At 55.7% G+C, this 16662-nt stretch overlaps 1 protein-coding gene across 1 annotated transcript in view; it reads left to right on the forward strand.

Annotated features, from left to right (window-relative positions):
* Positions 1–4990: 4990 nt before the first annotated feature.
* Wscd2 (WSC domain containing 2) overlaps positions 4991–16662 on the forward strand; it is a 92346-nt gene continuing 80674 nt past the window's right edge. Inside the window, exon 1 of the mRNA XM_076561260.1 lies at positions 4991–5226. The gene's annotated coding sequence lies outside the window, so the exon portion shown is untranslated. The remainder of the gene's footprint in view (positions 5227–16662) is intronic.

Raw genomic sequence — 16662 nt, forward strand, 5'->3', positions numbered from 1 at the left:
GCACCCGGGTCACAGCCACCAAGCTGCGGCTTTACCCACCAGTATCTAACAGCCATGCCCCAATTCTAGAGCTTCTGGACTCCATATAGAAACAGAAGCAGACACAGGAACCGTGGTGGTTCTGCCTCCCTCTGTTTGAGATTGTATGTGCGACACTCACCTGTGTGCTCCTGACAGCCACAGTTCATCCATGATCACGGCTGTATACTATTCCATCAGAGGAAGACAGCGCTGTGTAGCTACAGTACATCCTGCTGCGTTCGTGTTTGAAGACATAACCATGCGTGTTGAACATTATTTTTCTCATTGCTGACTAGACACCCGAGACACCACCTGGGGGGGGGTATTTTGCCTTACAGGTTAGAGGGATGTTGACCATCATTGTGGGAAAGGCAAGTGGGAAAAGCAGGAGCAGGAGCCACAGGTGACATCGCATCCAGAGCCAGGAAGCAAGGAGACCAGACAGGAAGTAAGGCCTCAAGACCCTCAGTGACCCATGTCCTCCAGCAGCTGTGCCTCCCCTGAAGGTCCAGGCCAGCTGGGGGCCACGTGTTCAAACGGGTGAGCAAATGGGAAACATTTCACATCCAGTCCATATTAGCGTCAGATGTGGGGCCAGTCAGGAACAGAAAATAGAAAAGGATGACTCTGGAGGTGGGATGCGGCTCAGTCGATACAGAGCTTACCCAGCACTGCACTACACAGACAAGATTCTGGATTTGATTTCCAGCACCCTGGGGCATTCTTGTAACTCCAGAACTCAAAGGGTGAAGGGGGTGGGGGTGGTCAGACCTTCGAGGTCACCATCAGCTACGTATCTCGCAGAAGGCTAGCCTGGAATAGCTGCCACCAAACTAAAGAGAGGTGTTCCATAATCTCTCTCATGGTGGTTTAAATGTGCTTTGGGCACATTAACTCTCCTGAAGTCAAGGCCAGGTGTAGTGACTCTGAGCACTGGGGAGGCTGAGGCAGGAGGATCGCAAGTTCAGGGTGAGCCTGGGCTGCACAATGAGACTTCGTAACATTAAAAAGTTAATGACATCGAGTCGAGGAGATGGCTCCGTGGATAGCACACTTGTTGAGCCCCTGAGCCCATGTTCTAATCCCGAGAACCCAGATAAACCCCAGCTCCGAAGCTCCTGCCTGTCACCCCAGCAACTCCTACAGAGAGAGTCCCCCAGGTACTCGAGGCAGCTAGCCCGGAGGACAACAGCAGCAAACGAGAGAGACCGTGTATCAAACAAGGCGGGAGGCGAGGCCTGACCGAGGTCGTCCTCCACCACATGAACCTGTGAGGGCGCACGTGGCTCGTACGCTCTCCACACACATCACACACCTACAAAAAACAAACAAACAAACAAAAACAAAAACAAAAAAAAACTCTACATCAATTAAATAAACAAAGCAAAACATCCCTGACCAGTGCTGTGGGATATACCCCCCTCTGTTTGAATTTGCTGTGTTGCCCAGGCTAGCCTCAAACTCTCCATCCTCCTGCCTCAGCCTCTGGGATGATAGCACTGGATGATATAGTCACAGACACCTACCGCACCCATACCATAGTCTCTTTTTCATACACAACAAAGTCACATGCACCACTTGCCCTGGGCCTGAAAATAAATCAAAACAGAAGCATCTCGCCGGGATCTCTGAATGTGCCGGCATTCCAGGGCAGTTCCATCACTTGCCTGGGCTGCCAACCGCCACCCAGCATCACTCTGACCACAGGTCACACAGTGTGCCTAATGCATGCACAGTCAGCAGCGTGGCAAACTGTTCACAGATGCCACTCAATCTGCACGCAACCCTCAGGAGCTGGGAACGATTATCCCTATTTTTAGAAGACGGAAGCCCAGAGAGGTTAATTGATTTCCCCAAGGCTGCCCAGCTGGCAGGTGGCAGGGCCTGAGCTTTGTCCCGGCTGTAGCTAACTCCACAGTCCTCTGGCACCAGGATAGTCTGAAGGCAAGTTTCCTCCTTACACTAGAACAATGCCATCAAAGGGAACTACTCACGGCTGGACACGGTCCTCTCCGCTCTCCCACATTCTTTCCTTTCGCCTCAGCTACACCCAAAATTAGAGCAAATTCTATTTTTAGAGGCCGTGCTTCGAGTGACAGTGACGTATGAGCGGCGACTCGTTCCATGAACGTAGCTCGGAGGTGTTGTCTGATCTTGCTCTGAGAAACTCTCTGACATCACCATTGGATCTTGCTGATCCGTTTCAGAGGCCGCCGTGTTGCTTGGGTCTTTACTCACCCAGCCGACGCCGGCCTGAAGCGGCAAACCCTGAGCTCTCGCAGAAGCCGGTGGAGAGGACCGAGCTCCACTCAGAAGCCGCTCGCTCACCCAGGTCACAGCTGGGATGAGCCTAGGGCACAGCCGGCCCTCAGCAATGGGGTTCAGAAAACCGGGCTCCACTCCTTCCCGGGTCTGTGGTCTGCCAACTCCACAGCCCCTGCTCATTCTGCATGGCCAGCCGTCCCTTACGTGTGAAGACCAGCAAGGGGGCGAAGCCACTCTTGTGGGAGTCCTGGCTGCCCAGAGACACAGCACAGAGGGAGCAGGAACAGTGCGAGGAGACTTAGGCAGATCCACTGCCTTCTCAGTGCTTTTGCAGATGAGGCAACTGGGGCCAGAGAGGTTAAGCAACTTTACCCGAGGCGCCCAGCTAACTCTGGAGTTAGGACCCTGCGAGGGTTCATCTTCGCCATCTGCCTGGCTGGAGTCACCTCGGATGCATACCCGGCTGTGTCTGGGAGGGTACTTTCTGAGCATTTTAACTAAGTGTCCTAGTCAGGGTTACTATTGCTGTCATGAGACACCATGACCAAAAGCAACTTGGGGAGGAAAGGGTTTATTTGACTTACACGTCCACGTTGTAGTCCATCACTTAAAAAGTCAGGGCAGGAACCTGGAGGCAGGAGCTGATGCAGAGGCCATGGAGGGATGCTGCTTACTGGCTTGTTCCCCATGGCTTGCTCAGTCTGCCTTCTTATAGAACCCAGGACCACCAGCCGAGGGTTGGTACTGCCCACCATGAGCTGGGCCCTCTCCCATCAATCACTAATTAAGAAAATGTCCTACAGCCTGATCTTAGGGTGGCGTCTTCTCAGCTGAGGCTCCCTCCTCTCTGATGACTCCGCTTGTGTCAAGTTGACAGAAAACTAGCCAGCTAGCCAGGCAGTGGTGGCACACACCTTTAATCCCAGCACTCGGGAGGCAGAGCCAGGTGGATCTCCGTGAGTTCGAGGCCAGCCTGGTCTACAGAGCGAGATCCAGGACAGGCACCAAAACTACATAGAGAAACCCTATCTCGGGGGGGAAACCCCTAAAACAAACAAACAAACAAAACTAGCCAGCCCACTGTGAGGAGAAAACTACCCCAAATGTGGTTGGTACCATCCCACAGGCTAGAGTCACCGGCAGAATTAAGGCACTGAGCACTTGCACTGGCCTCTGCTCCCCGGCTGTGGACTCTGTCACCCTGCTTCCTTGGTGGACTGCGCCCTCCGCCCAGCAGTCAGAATAGACTCTTGCCCCGTGGATGCCTCCGTCAGGTGTTTTCTCACAGCGGCTGGACGGTAAGAATTAGCAAATGACAAACACGAAATACCCAAGACATCTGTATTCCAGGCAGTAACGAGGGGTGGGGGGGAGGCTGTCAGAGTTCACACTCGCATTGCAAACATCAGCGGGCATCTTGCTTTTTACACGCAGCTCTCCACGAGGCTCAAACTCGCTCCCCGAGCCGGGCCGGGCACCCCTTTCTTCCGAGACGGCGTGCGGTATCGCAGGCCTGTGTCCCCGGTGTGCCCTGTGCTGGCACCCCATAATCTTCACACTGCCAGTCTAATAGGTCTGAGCTGCTCCTGTTCCAGATGGGGAAACTGAGGCAACTCAATCAGGGCCACGTGAAGCAGGAGCGCTTGAACCCAGTTCTGTTGAGCCTCACAACTGTCAATCAAAAACACAAACCCGGGTCTTAGGCTGGGGGGTGGGGGAGGTGGCTGGTCGGGTAAAGTGTTTGCTGGGAAGCATGAGGGCCTGAGTTCAAATCCCCAGAACCCAGGTAAACAATAGCTTACGTCTCTAACCCAGTGGCCCAACCAAGGTGCAAGGTGGAGGATGGGAAAACCCTAGGACCGTGAGTAGAAGCTGAGGACTGACACCCTGGAGTTGTCCTCTGACCCCACACAGGCACCATGTCACACAAGTTCATATGTGTGGGCCTGCACGTTTGCACATATGCATGCACGCATGCGCGCTCACACATGAAAATTAAAAAAAAAAATTATTACACCTAAGCCAGGTATGGTGGCTCACATCGTTAATCCCTGCACTGGGAAGCAGAGCAGCAGGTGGATCTCTATGAGTTCAAGACCAGCTTGCTCTACATCGTGAGTTCCAGGACAGCCAGGGCTACGTAGAGAGACCCTGTCTCAAAAAAAAAAAAAAAAAAGTAAATGAACAAAATAAAATTAAAAAAAAAATTTTTTACACCTAGATTTTTCTAGTCACCCTTGGACCTAACCTGGAGCCAAGCTAGAGCTGCAAACTGAGCTGATGACATCCCTCAAGCCCACTCTTGTCTGATGACCCTGGACCCCCTCAGGGACCTCAGCGGGAGTCATCCAGGAGTTGGGCCATTGGCCCAGGGTCACACCAGCTCAGAGAGGGAGTCGGATAGCCCAGAGGCCACACAGCTGAAACTCAGGGCCCGTTAAAACAACACGCTGAACACCCATCAACAAAACTGCCCTTTGTTGGATTTCTTTGAGCTGCCTGCCGGGCGGGCACCCGGCCAGGGCTCTGAGCAGCGGCGGCCAGCGCGCAGCACGCTCCCGCCAGGCCCCGGCCCTTCGCCGCCCGTCTCGGCGCGTTAGTCCGCAGCCCAGGAGCGGGGCTCAGCGCAATGCTCAACCTGGAGCCCAGGCCTGCGGCGGGCGCGGCGGGAGGCCGGGACGCAAGGAGTTAAGCGCGGGCGGCCGGGCCGGGCTGCGGGGAGGCGGCGGGCGCGGGAGCTCAGGCTGCAGACTGCTCCAGCAGGGCCGGGAGTGCGGGCGCCCGCGTAGCCTCAGCTTCATGCCCCGGCCTCAGCCTCAGCCTCACTCAGCCCCAGCCCCGGCTCCGCCGCGCTCGGTGCTCCTCCGTGCTCTGCGATCCATGCTCCTTGCTCCTCCGCGCTGCGCCCCGCTGGGCGCGGAGACCTCGGCGCATCTCCAGGTAAGCAGCGGCCGCTGGTCCCCAGCGAGCCCCGCGCTGCGGAGAGGTGACAGGCGGCTCCGGGGAGATGACAAACTTTCCTCCGGCCGCGGACGCGCTTGGGGACATCCCTGGGGCCATGGGGCTGCTGGAGCAGCGGGGGTCGGGGGGACCCTTGGATCAGACTCGCGCACCCCACTGCCGCTGCCGGGCCAGCTCCCAGCCTAGGGAGAAGGGGCAAGCGGTACCTATGAGCCGGCCTTGGGGTGGCGCACGCACTGGGGAACCAAGCGGCAGCCAGGGCCCCCGCAGCGAGGGCTCCGCGCAGCCCACTTTGCAGACTGGCCTCTGTGGGTCCTGAGGGGCGTGTGGAGGGAGAGAGTCACTTGTCCCTATCCAAACCCCACCAGGCCCAAGTGCCCTCCCAGAAGCCCCTGGACGCCTCCTGAGGCACACCCCACTCCTTGAGGCTCCAAAGGGGCTGCTCCTTTAGGGAGAGAAAGAAAGAAAGAAAAAAAAAAGAAATCGAATAGAGAGAGCTGCGAACACTCCTTAACGAGACGTTAAGAGGGGCCCGGTGACCAGGCTGCTGGTAACCTCCTGGCCAGCCCGTGACTGCCCACTTCAGGTCCCTGAGGCTGTCCCAAACCAGATCACCGCTCTGAGTGTGGCCGCACATCTTTCTCCCTAGAGAATGCACAATTTCCAAGAGGCCAGCCCTGTGTCCACATTCTGGTGGAGGGCATCACTGTCCTCCATTCCTGCCTGGGGCTGGGGTCACTGGCACACTACTGGATGGTCCTTGGTAGACTTGACGTCCCCTAGAATCGGAGACTGGGCGCTCTTCTGGCCATGAGCTGTGTTTGGAAATGATCCCTTGGCCGTGGATTAACCTGCTGCTGGGGCTGGGTGTCTGCCTTTGGGGGAGCAGCCTTGCTGGGGTCCTTAGACAGCTCTTAAGCCGTTAGGTGAGATTTTAAGGACGTCCTGCCTGAGTTTAGGATTCTGATCTGAATCAAGAAGCCACTTTCCCAGGCTGCCCAAACCCAGGCACTCGTCCGGGGTGTCAGAGTCTGTGCCAGAGATCTTGGGGGAAACCCAGCTCTGATTCAGGAGGTAGCTTCAAACCTGCCTTTGACGTGCTGTGTGACTTAGGGCAAACCACTAGGCCTCTCTGAGCTCAGCTGCCATTTCTCTAAGAATGAAAACGTGCCGTGTAGCCTCAGAGATCCCTATTCAGACCACTGTGTGGCCTTGAGCAATGTGGCAGGTGGGATTTTCTCAAAATCTCAGGGTGTGTGTGTGTGTGTGTGTGTGTGTGTGTTGCATGTTAGTGTTTAGGAACCCAGGTCTCAAAGTAGATGATCTGAGTGGCGCCGGCCACTTCTCCACTGTAAAGTAGGAGTTTACAGATCCTGCTTCGGAAGGTGCCGGGAGCACTGACTGGGATGATGCCGGGAGCACTCATCGCAATCTGGCAGAGTAAGGGCGCAGTGGGGATGCCCATTTGGAGGTCTTGTGCACAGATCCTGGGAACCGTTCCCCCAGGGAGGCTTCTCCAGAACCCCAAGGATCCTTAGCGGAGGGCCAGGGTCCCAGGTCTCTCCAATCCCAGGATACCTGCTGTCCCCGCCCCTTCTTGCTCCCTTTTAAAACCGCTGCTGGACCAGCTGCTCCCAGTGGGGAGCCCAGGGCAGTCTGGGAGGGCTGGATGCACCCAGCTGCTGCGTCGTCATGACAACAGGAGATGGAGGTAAGCTGTCTCCATGGCTTCAACTTTGCAGCTGTCTAGGGACCCAGGGCAGGGACGTTCTGTCTGTTCCGGGTCAGGCATCCAGTCTGCCTCGGGGCTGGGCATGGCAGGCTGCTGTTCCCGGCAGGAGCAGCCCATGCTGGGAGGAGTGCTTTCTGGGTCTGCGGTGGGGGTGGGGCACAGCCAGAGGCTGCAGGGAGAGGGGCCGCCACCGAGGAGAGTTTCATTTCTTTCTGACTAGTTGTGACGCTTCCCAGGGGATGGCCCCGGGTTCTTGCTGAGACCCTGGGTGGGGGAGCAGAGTTTGTCCTGTGTGGACTGACGTGGTGTGTGCAGATGGGCAGCTTAGGGACGGATCCACCATGCCCTGGTAGAGTTGGCACGGTTGACTTTCAGGACACTAAGGAATGAACAGTTTGCTCTCCTGGTGGACTAGGGTGCAGGGGGCACGTGTGTGACGGAAGCCATGTGCAGACACTGCAGTCGTGTGCAAATGTAGTCATGAGGGGTGTGTGTGTGTGTGTGTGTGTGTGTGTGTGTGTGTGTGTGTGTGCACGTGTCTGAACAGCAGGAGTGAACTCGACTTCTAATGAGTGTGTGTGCCTGTAGGCTTATGGATGTGCATGCTGTGTGTGTGTGTGTGTGTGTGTGCCTCTGAGAGAACAACTACCTGTGAGTGTGCATGAGGAGTGTGAGGTGAGCTTGTGTTGTGCACTTAGGGACACACATGTCTGTGTGGTTCTCGGTGTGTTTCAGGCCTGTCTATACATGTCTAGAGGCAAAGCCCGACACACTGGCTCATTCCTCCCTGGGCCTGTGTACATCTCTGCATTCACATCTCTGCAAGCCTCAGTATATGAATTTCAAAGCTTTTGAGTATCACGTCTCTGCACATGTGTGTGTGCCTCTGTGTTGCCATGGACACTTGTGTGTGTGTGTACACAGACTTACATGTGAGTATGTAAGGGACATTGCATGCTCAGTTGTATCATGTTCATGCGTGTGTGTTTCTGAGTGTGGGCATCAGCGGTGTCCATCAGAGTGTGCCTGTGTTCACTGGAGTGTCTAACTTTCACACACATCTCCTGTGGGTGAGTGAGCTGCTGCATGTATGTACCTGAGGTATGTTATTGCAGTGAGTGCCTGTGTATGGTCCTGTGGCTCCTGCATGTGTATGAGACTGGGTGGCTGTGGAGGCGTGAACATGTGATGGGAAACAGGGTGAACACACAGCATGGACCAGCCCGAGCTGTGGTAACTTCCATAGTGTGCTTTGAGCTGGGCACCCTGTGAATGCCAGTCTACCTGTGCTACCTCTAAGCCTGCTGGGACGGCGTGCGTGTCTCAGGCGCTCCAGAGCACAGTGCATTCCCAGCCTCCTCATTGCCTACACACCCACATCTCTCTTGCGAGAAGCTCCCACCCAGGACAGTTGCTGCACACACCCACAGCTGCTGGGAGCACAGGTATGCATTCAGGCAGAACGTCTGAAAGTAGGCAGCTCCGATGTGCCGAGCATCTCCGCGGCGCTTCTAATTAGGAGCAACTTGTTTTCCTTAAATAAACAAATCAAGTGAGGAAAGAAATTGCCGGAGATTAATGGCTCCCCGGAGCAGGTCCAGATGTTTGGAAGGTGGGGACTGGGGTGACACACGAGTTGGGTCTTCGGTCCCGGGGACTGAAAGGGCGCCTGCTCAGGGTCCTCCTGGTATGGGGGTGGGGTGAGGAGAGAGACACCAATGAGGAGGGCACAGGCCCTTCCCCAGCCTGGCTGATGCAGGGCCGTGGGATCCATGTGTTTCCCACCCCTTCGCCCCTGTCGATAGATAGCCTTGGCCCTGAGACCTCCTCTTGCTGTTGGATTCCCTCAAGGGGCAGGCAGTGTTTGCACTCTTGACCCCCACGGTTGGGTTCAGCCCCCATGACTGTCACTGCCCATTAGAAGAGGTCGGAGTGACAACCCATGTGGCCTTGTGTGTGTGTGAACCTGGCTGGCAGGGCTCCTCTGGGGCCACGGCTGCCTCCCAACCCTGGTGTGAGCCTCAGGGAGGAGCAGAGTCCAGCCTGGTCACCAACAGGTGAGCCGGAGAAGGCACGGGGGCTCGTTTGGCACGAACGGTCACTGTGGTCCTAGCTGGGTGACACGGTGGCCGCTGGGTAGGTTTGACTCCCTGACCCTGTCTGCCCCCGGTGCTCTGTGGAGAGCGCCACACACAGTGTGCTGCTCAGGGTGGCCACCCCAGCCGCACCTGCTCTCTGCTCAGCCCAACACAATGGCACTAGCCAATGATACCTAGCACCACACATACTTTAAACACATGTCACCTGTCACTCATGGGAGCCCTGCGAGACAATTTCTGCTACCATCTTTTGTGGCGCCCAGAAAGGCACGTTGATTTATCTGGGGCCACACAGCCCAGAGAAAGGCCTTCCTGGGGGAGTTCACAGAGGCCTCCTGATGTCAGAGAGTATTTTTTAAATATGATATCATATTGCCTTCCCAGCGCCAGAAGGCAAGGCTGACATGATAGATGTCAGAGCTCGTGAGACCTTTTCCGATTAGCTCACCCGAAGGATACGTTGACGGGAATGGATCAAGGCAGAGAACAAGCCAGTGTTTGTAGGAATGTGGGGGAAATTTCCCAACCATCCGTCAGTCAACCCATCCCCCTACCCACCTACCTACCTACCAGCCCATGCATCTATCTGTAGATGCAGCTGTCCATCTATCCATCCATCCATCCACCCATCTGTCTGTCCACCTGTCTGTCCATAGACATATGTGCTCATCCATCTACCTATCCATCATTCACTCACATATTCATCCATTTGGTGTCAGTATTTGCTGATGCCGGTGTTTGCTGGGATTCCTCTAGGTGACATGTTCTGTGTTGGTCACAGCCGTCACATTGATGAGATTCCCAGCTCTGTCCTCAGGGAGCTCATGGTCTGGAGAGGCAGAAGGGCCTGGGCTCTGGAGGCACCTGAGGTCCCTGAGGCAGGGCTGTCCAGTCCCCCCCCACACTAGCTTTTGTGATAGAGGACATGCTCAGCTCTTTGCAAGTACCTGGCACATTGCACGCCACACTAAATGGCAGTCCTCCCCGCCCCTGTATAGAGCAGACAGCCAAATGGCACAGAGCAAAGCTGTCCTGGGCGGCCAACTCTGGGAGGGTAACCCTTTGTCCTGCTCCGAACCCAGTCTTCGTAGATCAGGGCTTTCCAGGCTAAGTCTGGAAAAGTCCCCTCACCTCAGGACACCCTCCTCAGCCCAGTCCCAGAGGAGGAACCAGGCTCTGCTCAGCAAGACCTAGAAGAACAGGGAATTGGTAAATCAGGCTCAGGTTCTGTTTTTGTAAATAAAGCTTTATTAGCACACAGCTAGGTCCACTCATTTGTATGCCTTCTGTGGGGGTCCTGAGCAGTGCTAGGCAGGGCTGGTAGTTGGGGCAGAGAGTCTATGAGCTTCACAGTCCATAGTGTTTACTATTTTAGACCCTGCCAGGAAAAAATAATCACTGACCCCCAAACTCCTCCAGGGGCCCAAGCTGTGGCCAGAGAGGGGAGGTGAGGCTGGCATTGATGAACTTGGCTGGATCACTATGGGTCAAGTGGCATGTGACTCTTGAGACTATGAGCTACGGACTTACTAGTTAGAGACGGGATGGGGCTTCTCAAGGCCACGTGGACAGTGAGGGGCCGTGGTTGTGATGTGGTCATCTGGATATCTGGGAGGACCTCTGCGTCTGATCCAGCCCTGACTCCAACGAGTACACCTGGGAACCAGGGGCGGTGTGGCACCCCAGCCTGAAGCGCCCGGGTCTAAATGTCCGTGTTGCTAGCTCGGCTGTTGGATACTATATTGTGCCCTGACTCCTTTCCATGCTCGGTGTGGTCCTGTGAGTGTGGACTAAAGGGAGAGTTCCTGGGTGTGTGTGTGTGTGTGTGTGTGTGTGTGTGTGTGTGTGTGTGTTTGTGTGTATGTGTCCTGGGACAGCTTGCTGTGTGTGTGTGTGTGTGTGTGTGTGTGTGTGTGTGTGTGTGCCCTGGGACAGCTTGCCGTGTGTGTGTGTGTGTGTGTGTGTGTGTGTGTGTGTTTGTGTGTGTGTGTGTGTGTGTGTGTGTGTGTGTGTGTGTGTTTGTGTGTATGTGTCCTGGGACAGCTTGCTGTGTGTGTGTGTGTGTGTGTGCCCTGGGACAGCTTGCCGTGTGTGTGTATGTGTGTGTGTGTGTGTTTGTGTGTGTGTGTGTTTGTGTGTTCTGGGACAGCCTGCCCTGTGTGTGTGTGTGTGTGTGTGTGTGTTTGTGTGTATGTGTCCTGGGACAGCTTGCTGTGTGTGTGTGTGTGTGTGTGTGTGTGTGTGTGTGTGTGTGTGGTTTGGCGACACAGAGATGACTTGGCCTGACTTGGATTCCCGTAGCTGTCAGCAAAGCCGAAGGCTGAGGCATCATGGGTGGCCGCAAAGCACACAGGGTCCCCGAGGACCCTGTGCAGCAGCGGAGGCAGGGCCAGGGCCGGGCTGAGTGCACCAAGCTCCAGCAGCCTTGCGGGCTCATGGAGGAGGCCTCAGCTCCAGGAGCTGGTGCAGCAAGGCGTCCAAAGCCAGAGGGGTTCCCCAGCTGCCTCCTCATGGCCTCCGCTTTCCTAATGTGGCCTCCATGCCCCATCCAGTGTGGCTTTTTGCAAGACAGCAACCTGACTCTGTATTTTTGATGCCTGTCTTAAAGGACAAGTTAAAATAATAATGATGATGATGATATGATAATGATGATGGTGATGATGATGATACACAGGCACGCGCGCGCGCGCGCGCACACACACACACACACACACACACACACACACACACATACACGCGCCCGCACACCTGTGCGATTCAGAACAGACTCCTCCTTCTCCCTTTCACTCTTACGTGTGTCGCCATTTGTCCTGGCCACTCAACCACACACAAAACAGAACAGGGACGATGTCCCACGGAACCGCCGGCACCACGTGGGAACAGGGCCTCCGTGTGCCGCTCGGCGTCTCCTTACTTTCTTCGCCCACCGTTTCTAATAAGCTTGGTGACCTGGATCTCAGGAATGACCGTGTCTAGAAGGAACAAATGAGGAGCGTGTGGGATGGTGGAGGAGGCACAGCTGGGCGTGACAGACGGCAGCCCTGGGACACGGGTGGGTGAGGACTTCGGGAAAAAAAATAAGATGCTTAAAATGAGGCTGCGTGCCAGAGAGGGCGTGGGGGTGGGGGGAGAGCAAAGGCCCCTCCGCAGCAGCGGCTTGTTCTCAGCTTGATATTACAGGGCAGGGTTGGGGGCCCTGGTGACAGCCCCGGACACAGTCAAGCCCTGCTTAGCAGTCAGAGCAAAGAAAGGGCAAGGATTCCGCATGGATGGAGTTAAGCTACCGCGGGAGTCTCACACCCGGGAAGACTCGTCTGTGCGTGATGCTTCGCTTCCTGCCACGGTAGGCCGGTGACATCTGCCTGGCTGTCCCCAGAAGAGGAGGGAGCTCACAGGCCAGCCTCAGGACAGCAGCACCCTGTGACATCAGACGTAGCCAGGCTTGGATCTCAGCCCCATTAGAGCAACAAGCGGGTGGCTGTCCAGCCTTCACGTCCTTCTCTGGACACTGAGTGCAGCTTTAGGGGCTGGGCCTGCTCTCAAGGTGGAGGGTTTGCCTAGTGTGTGCAAAGGCCCTGGGCTCCATCTCAATCATGAAAAGAAACGGGGGGGGGGCAGGGAGAGGAGAGAGAAGAGAGGAAGGGAGGGAGAAGAGCACATTGGCTAGGTATAATGATGTCAGTCTCTAATTCCACCTGCTCAGGAAGCTAAGGCAGGAGATTTGCTGCGCGTTCAAGGCTAGCCTGGGCTACAGAGGGTCACACCAAATAAGCCACAGCTGAGGCCCTGCTGCTGTGTCGTGACTCATGGGCAGAAAGCCGTGCACCATGGGGCGGAGGCAGGTGAGGCCTTGCCGGAGAGGCCTTGAAGGAAGGTGGCAGGGTCTCCACGCAGGTCCAGCAGCTGGGTGCCCACAGCCCCACCCAGCCCTGGAGTCGACTTCAGGACTGGAGGCCAACTGCTGGGATTCAGTGTCACTAGGCTGGGGGCCCCATCTCAGCCCTGCACATAGGCCAGGTGACCTGGATGAGGTCGTGGGATTAACTGGGGGTGGCTGATGCTGGAGAGACAGTGGCCCAAGACACCTACAGATGTTCGACTCACCTGTCTTTCTGGTTCTTGTTCCTGGGGACCTGACGCAGGTGTGGAGCTTGCACACAGGCGCCGTCGTTCCCACTCAGCTAGGAGTGAGAGCAGAGTCCTCCCCAGCGTGAAGGAAAGGGGAGTGTGGAACATAGGGCTCTGCAGAGGGAAGCGGAGCCCCTGGGATCCCAGAGCCCTGCCCCCTCTCGCTAGCTGGCCAGTGTCTGAACAACCCTGTACCTCAGTCTTGTCTCCCGTAAGTGGGACGGTGGCGTGTGCCTTCTCCTGGGGTCGCAGGGACACTTAGCAAGTCAGTTCTCACAAAACCCCAGCACCGTGCTTGGCTCGGATCAAAAGCCCACACAGAGCTCCCAGAGGCCCAAACAAGACACAGCTGGTTTAAAATAGCAGAGATTTGTGCCGAGCATGGTGAGTAGAAGCTTAGGCGGCCAGGAAAAAGCTGTGGAGGACACCAGGCTCGGGGTGAGACGCCAGGTCCTGAACTGACCATGACCTTGGACTTGGTTCAGCCTGTTGCCATGTTACAGAGAGGGAGATAATGAGATGCGCTTCTCCAAGTGCCCATCACCTCCACCCAGTGTCATAGCAGAGAGACAAGGATGCGTCACATACCCTGGCTCAAACCTCATCTCTTGGATGTGTGACCTTGGGCCACTGAATCAACCCAACCCCACTGAAGCTCAGCTAGCCTCATGCACCAAGTGGAAGAGAAACTTTGATGGCAATACCAGTCACTACGGACACCATGACCGCCATTCCATACCTCAGTTTCCCCATCTGTAAAATGGGGATGATGAGTTTATGTTGCTAGGGAATGTCCCCCTCGTGGCTAGAGGATGTCCAGCTCAGAGTGCAAAGGCAGGTGAGAGCAGCTTCCGGGGACCCAGCCCTGGCTCTCTGTGAGTGACTCGGTTTCCTCTTCTGTAAGACAGAGATGATAATGATCGAAGCTGCCCAGGTGGCTGGGTGAGGGTCCAGTGTTGAGAGTAGAGCTCTGGCTACGTCCCTGGAGCTCAGGAGACGTGTCCCTGTCACTAGATTCTAGCATTTCAGCCCATTCCCTGCACAGGACAGCAGAGGGTGCAGAGGACAGGAGAGGGAGGGACTGGGGACTCTTGGCCTGGGGACTCCTTGTCATCCGCCTCCAGAGGCTGAGAGGGACAGTCCTTGTCCCTTTCATGCCATGTCAGCTCTGCCTGCCCCCTGATTTAGGGGCCTGGCTCAACTGCACCTTCAAGTCTGAACTTGAGCAGAGCAGAGGGAAAGGGACCAGAGAGCCTCCAGGGCTTAACAAGAGTGGGATGGTTGTGATCAACGGCACTGGTGGTGGTGGAAAAGTCATGGACCACGGCCACGGCTACCGAGTTACAAGGAGCTTTATTAGAAAGAAGGAGGGGTTGCTGGGCGTCGGAGGCGCACGCCTTTAATCCCAGCACTTGGGAGGCAGAGCCAGGCGGATCTCTGTGAGTTCGAGGCCAGCTTGGGCTACCGAGTGAGTTCCAGGAGAGATGCAAAGCTACACAGAGAAACCCTGTCTCAAAAGAAAATTTAAAAAAAAAAAAATAGAAAGAAGGAGGGGATAGGAAGGAGGAGAGCCAGGCCTGGAGAGAAAGAAGGATGGCGGGAGCAGAGAGGGAACAGAGAGAGAGAGAGAGTGGGGGATCTGCGTCTGGCTCTTTAAGGTGGGTACTTAGTCGCCTGCACCTGCTGGTGACATAAGTCACAAGACCCCGAGCTGTGCATGTGCCGGAGTGAGGGCAGGATCCTCACAGAGTGGCCGCTCAGCCCAGTCATCCCAAAGCAGGGGAACACTGGGACTTGGAATTGCCTCTGGTCTTACAGAGTTGACCACCAGGCTGGCACCAGAACCTGGGCCTTCCACGCCCAGATCCCCAAGATTTCCTCCAACTTCATGCAAGCGGATGTTTTTCCTGTAATTTTATAACGAGTGACCGCAGCAGCAGGTGCGCGAGCTGACGCAATCCTGATGTAGTCTCCTATTCTACAGGCCAAGGTTATAAACAAGCCCGGAGGCTGTCACCCTTCTAGAAGCTCCAAAGCAGGGTTCCCTTGCCTTTATTTTCTAAGGTGTGGAAACCACCCACATCCCGTGTCTCACGGTTCCACGTGGTCCCTCTTCCATTTTCCATCTCCATCTGAATTTCATGCCTCCTCCACGTGTGAGGATCCCTGTGAGGACAGTGCCCGCCTGTGTGACCTGAGCTAAGCTTGCCGTCAAGACCCTCAGGCTCAGTTCCAGAACCCCTGATGCTGTGGATGTTGGGTACATCAATTCCACATGATGCCCCTGGGGAATCCTCATTTGCCTTCTGTGATAAGCGAGGAAGGTGGCCCTCTGCAGGCACACACTCGCTTACTGTACACAGGACATGCTTACTGAGCGTCCTGTTATGTTGAAAGCTGTGTGGGCTGGTGCTGGAGCGGGGACCATGCCAGCTCCTGTGTCCTGGGGAAGATTCTGAGCTCAGGGCTGACCCAGAAGCACCCAACAGGGCAATAACTGTGTGATAACTGACAGCTCCCAGCCTGGGTCCTCTCCTTCAGGAACCTCCTCTGGATCCTGAGAACTCCACAGCCCTGTCCTGTTTGGCCTAGACAGGGTGAACCACTCCCCCACTGTGGGTGGTCCAGCCAGAGTCAGCACTCAGAAGAACGGTTCTCATAGTATCCGTGGGTGACGGAAAGGCTAAATAAAGTGGGATTGTTGACAAGATCATACACACACACACACACACACACACACACACACACACACACACACGTGCACTCACACAAACAGGCACACACTCAAATACGTGTATGCACACATGATAAAATTTTGACACAGGCAACAACAGACTGTGAGTGTGCGTTTAACATCCCCGAAACACACTCTTAGACTCCGCTACGATGACTCATGGCTTGGGTCTGCTGGTTGTTACTGTTGGCTTTTCTGTCGATGTTCTGAGAAGAACCCAAAGCCTCAGGTGTGCCAGGCAGGGACTCTGCCTCCCAGCCACACCCCAGCCTCCTGGGTAGTCCTCATCAACTGAAGGTCCAGAGGCCAAGAGATGACCCAATGGCCAAGGCCCCAGAGGCAGAGCTGGCGCTCCAACCTCGATCCACCCCTGTGCAGTGTTCTAAGGCAATAAGATCTCACACACGCACCTACAGGGAAGAGCATCTCCAGAGGCTCTGGAGTGGGGCCCGGGGCTTGGGGAGAGCCCATGAATTTGTGTCGCTGTGTGCCAGGTCCTATAGAGACCTGGAAGGAAAGACAAGACAGAGTTCTTCATATTATTATAACTGGAAAGGAGTCTGGAAACTTAACAATCCACCGGGGAAAGCGTGCTCAGCTGGGAGTATAGGATGGCATGGTCGACTTCCTGGAGAAAAGGAAGGTGGGGAAACTGAGGCTGGTAGCTAGATAGTGGAAACAGCAGGTGCAAAGGCCCTGAGGTCCCCATGACTGAGCCCAAG

Source organism: Peromyscus maniculatus, chromosome 23, assembly GCF_049852395.1.
Source record: "Peromyscus maniculatus bairdii isolate BWxNUB_F1_BW_parent chromosome 23, HU_Pman_BW_mat_3.1, whole genome shotgun sequence".
In the NCBI taxonomy this organism is placed as follows: Eukaryota; Metazoa; Chordata; class Mammalia; order Rodentia; family Cricetidae; genus Peromyscus; species Peromyscus maniculatus.